Here is an 8,348-nt window from a genome sequence, read left to right as displayed (position 1 = left end):
AGAAAATCCATGCTCGCGGAGATAACGATGCTCGGGGAGTTTCCTGGGCTACCGGCGTATCGCGATTATACAGTGAATTTCTGGATGACACGTATAATGAAAGTACAACGGATTACTGCATTCGTTCACTACTGCTGTAAGCAGTTCCCTATAAATCTATTTCGTCTAAACTATTCATCTTTCCAAGCGTACCTACGCAGATATTCGTAGAAAGGAACGACGTTGTCGTGTATTAAACCGCTCGAAACAGACTTTCCAAAACACTGTCATAACTCAAAGCCATTATATTTGTAATACTACAGTATACAGGGTATTCGGCCACCCTTGGGGAAAATTTTAATGGGAGATTCTGGAGGCCAAAATAAGACGAAAGTCAGGAATGCCAATTTGTTGATTGAGGCTTCGTTAAAAAGTTATTAACGTTTAAAGTTCCGTCTGTAGAGGCAATCTGCGAACAGCTGCATACACGCGATAGTGGTTCTCACTCAAAAAACTGTAAGGCTGTCGATGAGTCAGTAAGTAGAGTTTCTCATGCTGAGTGAGAACCACTATCGCATGCACGCAGATTGCCGTTCTACAGGCGGAACTTTAAACGTTAATAACTTTTTAACGAAGTCTCAATCAACAAATTAACATTCTTGATTTTTGTCTCATTTTGACCTCCAGAATCTCCCATTAAAATTTTTCTCAGGAGTGGCCGAACACCCTATATAATACGTTTTCATTTATACATAGAAGCATGTAGTATTGTCGAGTTTCGTTAATACATGAATTTGATTTTATGTTTAGAGTACAGTAGTTGGGTCGTTTGTCCTGACAGTAATTGGAGTATTAGTAATTTGGTCCAAAATTGTTTTAGGTGTGCCAGCGATAGCTCTCAAAACACACGAATATATAAATAACAAGAAGAAAACCCTATGCTTTTGATTGATGAAAACAGAACACTTGGAACACCCGAGAACCCCGGTTTTTTAACGATCGTGAACATTTTGATTAACACACGGATTAAGAGACGAGTAACTGGGAAAGATAGCAGACCGACGGAACTATCGAGAAGCAGAAGGCGAAAGGAGAAGGTGCACGGCACGCTCGTTTACCGTGCGCTGGTGACAGAGACAGTTAGAGAGAAAGGTAAACGAATGTGGATGAAGCAGAGACAGAACAAGATAGAGGTAGGTTCTGTTGCTGGAGTTAATGGTACGCGAACGAGTATACGAGACTGTGACTGTGGTGTATATACGTGCGTGTGCAAGAGGGTGGCGGGAATCAGAGAGGGTCAGAGAGGATCAGGGGCAAAGTGGCGGCGGAGCTGTATCGATGTCCGGGCGCGTTCACCATCGTTGGCACACACGCCGTCAGTATCCTGCAAACGAGTAGCGTCCTGCCTCGCTTCTGCACACACTTGAACCTAACCTTAACTCACCACCACCGATATCCCACGCTGCTATCACCATCGCTGTAACTGCCGCAGCCTTTCTTTTCACCTGTAGAGGTATCCTTTGCTTTTCTACTTACTCCTGATGCTCGTCCGTGCTTTTCTATAGCCTCATCGAAGACCCCTCGACCCGCCATTCTTGCTGTCCGCGCGTCTGCAAATTGTCAGTCGTAACTTCCTTTCATCCGGGCCTCGGTTTTCTGTCCCTCTTCCCGATTCTTTGCCCCGTACTCGTTCTTTTTCATAAATTCCGGTCTAATCCCTTCTTTCACGCGGCATTAGTCCCTTCGAGTTGAGATACAAGAGGAGCTCGTAAATATTGTGTTAACACATTACTGCTCGGCGTCGCAATCACCTAACCTCTTGTGGCCGACAAAATATTGCATTGGCGCGTCGTTACGTTCATAGAAATTGGACACATATGAAATTTTCTGTCCAATCAAACCCACAGATTTTTAATTTCAAATTAATAATTATTCTTTATTTTAATCTTTTGTGATACATTTTGATGTACGTTCGAGGCTTGAAACGTGACCTTGACTGTACGTATTCTTGATTGACTGCACGCTCCCGTCGACTTTTTATAATCTTTGTTCTTCCTCTGATTCTTTTCGATTCTTTCGGTTCTACGTTCCTACCTACAATTTTCTGGCTCTGCTCGTACGCTCTTTCCTTTCCGTCGTCTTGGCCCTTTTGCCTTATTCCCTCGTTGAAAGCCTTGTCCGTCGAGATCGATTTGAAGTTTTGCTGATGCAATCGTGATATCTATTGTTCGTACCGGCGGGGGGTGAGGGGTGCCGTTGCTCTTATCTTGTTTTCGTTCGAACGTGTGCGGATGGTTAAGAAAGAAAAATCACTTATTGTTGCAAGAACGAACGTATACCTAATAAGCTCAACCGAAGTTTCAAGGAATGAACACATCGCAGGTAGAAATAACAATCAATTTTGCTGGTACGATGCAGTTCTAATCGAATGTTCTAATCACTGTCAATATCGTTATCGGCGAAATATAGCGCTCGTGCACACAAATCGACGCTTATGTGTGTACATCCTTGGTTGCGTGCATATGTAAAGAGCTCTCGATCGTACTTCTCTCGCTCGTGTACACAAATATCGCTCACTGAATGTTGTGTGTAACATACGTTTACAGTTACTGTGCAGAATAACTTGTTAGGATATTTATGTTAAATAAATAGACGAGATAAATCATAACGAGATAATATGTAAATCAGTCTCAGATGTTTGTTCTCTAGATAAAAGAAGTGGGAAAATATTTTGTCAGATTGGTCCATGAAATACGTACTTTAGTATTTTGACGATATTAGGAAAGATAGTGATTAATACTACTTGTAAATTCACATTATGAGGTCAGAAACGGAGTCAGTATTTTCAACGAATTATGCCCTTTTCGAACTTCAACTGACACGTCGATGTATGATCTGAATAGTGCATTTATCGGATAACCAAATGGCCGACAAAAGCGTAACGCAAACGCTGTATCGCTTTTACTGTGCATTCTGCAATGCACATTCATATATCATTGTACAAACTGTTTAAACGATGTCGAGTATATGTACGCGTTTCGCCGTTACAACGAATAACAAAACCTGTCAGGTTTTTTAATGGACATTTTTAGTTTTTAGATATCATAACATAATAATTCGTTGAATCCTCTCACCTTGATTCCTTTACTATTCTACAAAATTACTGTTCTAAAAGATGTCAGAATATTTCAGGTTGTATCGTTAGTTTAAAAGCACCTTATATTATTGCAACGTTGTTAGATCATCCCTCTGTTCACAATATTGAAACGGCGAAGCAAGAAAATTCTTTCTTCAATTTTATTAGCACCCCAGGCACTTTCTTTAGCAATCTATCTTAAGCTGTTAAATTATCCTGCATTTCTGTAACGCGATGTCCAAACCAACTGCAGTTACCCCAAATGGATCCATCATCCGACGTGAACTATTCATCTCTAGCACGTCAGGGAATCGAAATTTCATATAAATGTACACATTTTCCTAATGCTTAATCTACGAAGAAGAAAAATACAGAATGGCGCAAGTCAAGTCTTCATAAATGTTACCAGGAGCGTAATCAACAATTTCAATTTTACCGCGAAGTGCATAGGTATTTTTTTAAATTTATTTTCCCAAATTTTCTTTCTTTCTTCACAAACATAATCTCGACACAACTTGCTATTTTTTTTTTTTTAGACGAACGGATTCTAGCTTCTACATCACTGAAGAATATCCGCGATTAATTTCACCTAAGAATACTACCGGAGAAGATACGTACACGGTAATGAAAATTACTTTTAATCAATTAAACATCCCGTCGGAATGACAACGGATGGAGCTCGAGCCCAGTCTAGTACGAAAATTAGTCCTTAGAGATTATTATCCAGAGACGTAAGAAAAATTTGTAACGTCGTGTAACAAAATTGTAACGATCAAAAAATGGACATTTTAGCACGAACGGGGGCGTAATTGCTCCGTTGCATTTCCTCTGGATGCGATGGTACACCGTCCGAGAATCTCCGAGCTGGATGGTAGCAGACTCCCCCCCGATTTGGATTCATCGAATAGTTCCGATTAAATGTCGCGAAGAAAATTTTCTTTTTCTCGCATCTGATCGGTAACGGGTGTGATTGGAATTTTCAAGTGGGCACTTCTTCGGTCGACGACAATGTTCAAGTGGCGTGCTGCAGGACCCTCGGCGAGATCTGCGAAATTAATGAAACTGAAATTCGTCGAGCGTTTCCTTTCGTCGGAAATCAGGGAAATGTCTATCGATTTCGCGGTGCGGTCTCGAACCGAGGGGGTGTCCTCTTCTTGTCGTTGCAATTAACGAATCACGAAGACTTTACTCTTTTATGAGCCGAAACGGCAGGAATCCCAGCCGACTGCGCAGGAAAAAGGGGGTTGTCGAGTTTGTACAGTGGCAGGGGAGCCTCGTACGAATCGAGGTTGAACTGGGCTTCGGTCGAAGGGGAAATACGAAGTAGAAACTAGTTGTTGCGGAAATCGATTTTCACTGTCAGTGCGGCATTACCCAGCGGAATTCGTAACTTAATATTATTCGACGTTACCATTCGGCCGATTGTTACTTAACAATGATGGTATCTGCCGATCGGTCGCCCTCGCTGGGAGATAGGATACTTCCTGTGACGTTTCTGCGCCGCTTGCTCGACCATTCCGACGCGTACACGTTATATTAACATGCAAGTTCGCCGATAACGATACCAGCGCTTTATAAATCTATGTCTTCCATACATATTCAAACCGTTTAGTCGATTTAACTTTTCGTTGGAACGACCTCGTTACCGATAGAAGGAAGGCTAATTCGTTTATTGCTAGAAACAACGATCGCGCTGCAAAGTATGATATTCCCTGACTCCCCGTGTACCCGATTTATCCGGATGCTAACGGCTCTGCATCCATTTCGGGCAGAGCGTATATCGTATGGTTATGCCTCGTAGGTTCGTTGATGTTTCGCCGTTTGATAGGCACACCCGACAAAATTAAACCTTGAAGCTTCACTGTTCTCTTTGCTCGGATTTAGCGAGCCCGGAAGCTACTGAAATCAAAGCCGGTGTCTGTGAAACACGCCACGGTGTGTCGCTCGATAATTCCAATAACTATGTTTACAACTCGATTTTCGAGGGGGGTATATTGATACGAAGGAAAGAAGGAAATATGTAGCGGTACTTTATATCGATCTATCGATACGATTGCATTTTTCTCCGCGGTACAACGTGAACTATCTCCGCATCTGTGTCAAAGCTATTTTCATTACTTGTTCGGATATAAATTCCAACCTTTCGAAACACCAACATCTCGTAACAAATTCCTCTATCGTTTTCAGAATGATATACGTCGGCTCTTACTCTGCTTTAATTAAGCAAAAGTTTAAACAATGTAATCGGCAATAATATTCATTGCTATCGAAAATAGAAATTTTCTTTCGATCACAGCGGAACGATGAATTTATTTTTCTCGAAGTTCAGGGCGCCCGGTTCCTTTGAATCCCTTTAAGCGTTTCCGCCGCTAGTCGGCTCCAGAGAAGATCTGTAAACAGGACGATACGTAGGACCCCGTGGCACATATCGATCGATCGATATCGAAATTATGTACGTGTCTGTAGCTTAGCTACTTACATTTGAGACGCCTTACTCCGATTCCTCATGTAAATTGCGTCGTTTCCGGTTGAAGGATCACAGTCGAACGCGGAACGTTGCATCCCCTACGTACACGAAACACTCGAATCGATTCTAACTCCTCATTCTCGAGCTCACCTTCCGCTTCCCTTTTTCCTTTATCCCCTGTTCCTCTTTTCACGTTCCTCCTCATCCATCTGCTAGTAGTTCTGCTCGCAAAGTCTTCCTCTCGCCTTTACGTCTCTCCGGAATCATCCTCCTGTTCCTCCCTATCACCTTTTCCTCCGTTTTCCCAGCTTCTTTTGATGCCAATCTCTTGCTTCTGCTCCACGCTACTCGTTTACGACTTTTGCTATCCAATACTTGCAACGCGATCGTACATACTATCGTATATTTTATCAATTCCGCCTGGAGTCTTACGCGTCTCACAATAAACAATTTCTTCCTCTGATTCGCAACATTTACCGATAGTATAAATTAATTTAACGCTTTACTCGTCTTATAAAAACAACAGACTTAAGAAATTTTCGTAGTTACCCCGAATCTAATTGTTACTTTTATATTTAGCTTAGATTATTCTATTGTTAGCGAATTTGGAAATTAATTCGAGGAAATGACTGTATTCGAATTCAAAGAAATGTGACTGTGGTATCGAGTCGAGTGTACGTACTTACTGAAACGTTCTTTGAGCTACAGTTCAGATACTTAGACGACATCTAATTTAACGAAAACAAATTGCCCCGTCGTTAGCCTTTCTAGTGTACACACTGCCGACTGTCTCTGCCAAACTACACTTCCGTTCAAAGTTCATTTTTGTTCGCTCACCTTTGATATTGGGTAATGTCGACTGCATTTCCTCTTTGCTCGTTCATAAGCTTCCAGCCAGTCAAAGAAATCGCTCGTCAAGCCGCTTGGAGAACGTCGAAGCAGCCAGGTGCAATCGAAGCGTCGCAATGTTCCCTTTTCGTTTTTCCTCTCTGATCCTTCGTTCCTTTGGATTTATCCACTACTTCCTCTTTTCTATCTACTTGACTTTTACTTGGTCGTTTTGTGGCCCAAAGTGCGTGAATTCACCGTTTATTTACATTTTCAATTATGAAACGTTACCATAGATAGAATTTTATTTGCACGGGACACCAATGATTATAAAATCCAGGTATCTAGGAACCTTTTTGAATGGTCCTACTGACAAAGGATACTTATGAGGTGTTCGGTGCAAAATTTGTTCTTTATCTTGGATAATATTAACGTTATTTTAATATTTTCTAGGTATTCTATCGCTGTCTTGATTGTTCTAAACACCATGAAGAGACCAACGACGTATTCTACAGGAGAGACAGGCCTTACATCCCACGAATTTGCACATAGTAATCTTTTAATTAATTACAATAACACGATTTCATTGTCTTGGCGCGATTCGGTGAGGGTACCGCGCTTTGTTTCTCATGATATGTAATTAGTATTAATCCAGAAATCGATAGCCTCGACTTCAATTAGAATACCGAACGACATTAATAACGGGCGGGCGAGTTCGGCTGTTATTAATTGTGCATGACTAAGCCAAGGTGGTGGCCACGATGGTCAGATATCAGTACGTTATAACATGTTGCACAGGAGATTCCTCAAATGATTGGTCAAACGTTATTACCGCAGTAAAATAATTCTACAATATCTATAACAATTGTGACGAATTGAACAAATAATTTTATTCGCGGAAAAATCAATGGAGGATACTCAACTCGTGCCTGACGTCGTTTCTCTGCATTTTATAGTTTCGTTGGCATCGGGGAAGCGTGGGCAAGAATGAGCAAGAGGCGCGAACAAAAAGCAGAGAAGAAAATCGAAGACGGGAGGGAGAAAAAGAGAGAAAAGACGGAGATCTTAGCAGGCATGCTTAAATCCCCGGCAGGTCTCGAGTTCTCTGTACGGGGAAAATAAATTCTGCGCCGTTCGACGGACGGGGAAAGTTCGTCGGGTGGAAAAAGGACGAAACGATTGTACACGTGAAGGAAACGGAATAAAAACGGAGGATGTAAGAGAAAGAGAAGTAGACGCGAGTCGGTCGCACACAGACGGAATCGGATTAGCCGATGTGCTTCTCTTAGGGGCCCGCCCAGGTTCTTTTTACGCCGACCGGAAAAAGCAACTAGCCTCGCGAATACACACACGTGCAAACGGGCACAAACACAGGTGTGTACATGCCCGTTGACACCAGGGGAACCCAATGACTTGTATTGCAGTTCGAAAGAGACACGAGGGGGCCATGCAAATGAATTTAACCCAGTATACCGTTTCGTCCTTTCTCGTCTCTCAACAACCTTAATCCCGCTCTCTCTCTCCATCTATCTATCTCTAATTCTGTACTATAATTTTCTCGCCCGCCTTACCCTCCGTCCACTCGGTTCCAATTCTTTTTACTCCCTCTCTTAGTTAGATAGTCCACGGCAAGAACACACTAATTTCTTTCGTTACCATTGTATATTTTCTTTGGGCGGCTGCTCAATTCCGAGATATAAACAGGAGGATTAGCTTACTTTCGCCCCTGTACTCCAGATAAACATCCGATTTCTGATAATGTCTTATGCTGGAAACGAGCCCCGGTATAATGAACCCGAACTTTTCGCGAGCACGGTTAACCTTCTTTCTTTTTTTTTTCTTTCACAGCGATACTGCTGCAGCACGCCCTTAGATTTAATTCGGCGTTCATTAGCATTCGCTCGATATATCAGGGAAAATTTCAAACGTTTCTACCGA

At 42.1% G+C, this 8,348-nt stretch overlaps 1 protein-coding gene across 1 annotated transcript in view; it reads left to right on the top strand.

The window, feature by feature from the left end:
• The first annotated feature begins 6,757 nt into the window (after positions 1–6,757).
• Positions 6,758–8,348, top strand: part of LOC143351345 (lachesin) — a 129,490-nt gene continuing 127,899 nt past the window's right edge. The window contains exons 1-2 of the mRNA XM_076782827.1: positions 6,758–6,961; positions 7,367–7,784. The gene's annotated coding sequence lies outside the window, so the exon portion shown is untranslated. The remainder of the gene's footprint in view (positions 6,962–7,366; positions 7,785–8,348) is intronic.

This window comes from Colletes latitarsis, chromosome 2 (assembly GCF_051014445.1).
Source record: "Colletes latitarsis isolate SP2378_abdomen chromosome 2, iyColLati1, whole genome shotgun sequence".
Classification (NCBI taxonomy): Eukaryota; Metazoa; Arthropoda; class Insecta; order Hymenoptera; family Colletidae; genus Colletes; species Colletes latitarsis.
This window is presented reverse-complemented; position numbering and strand designations above follow the sequence as displayed.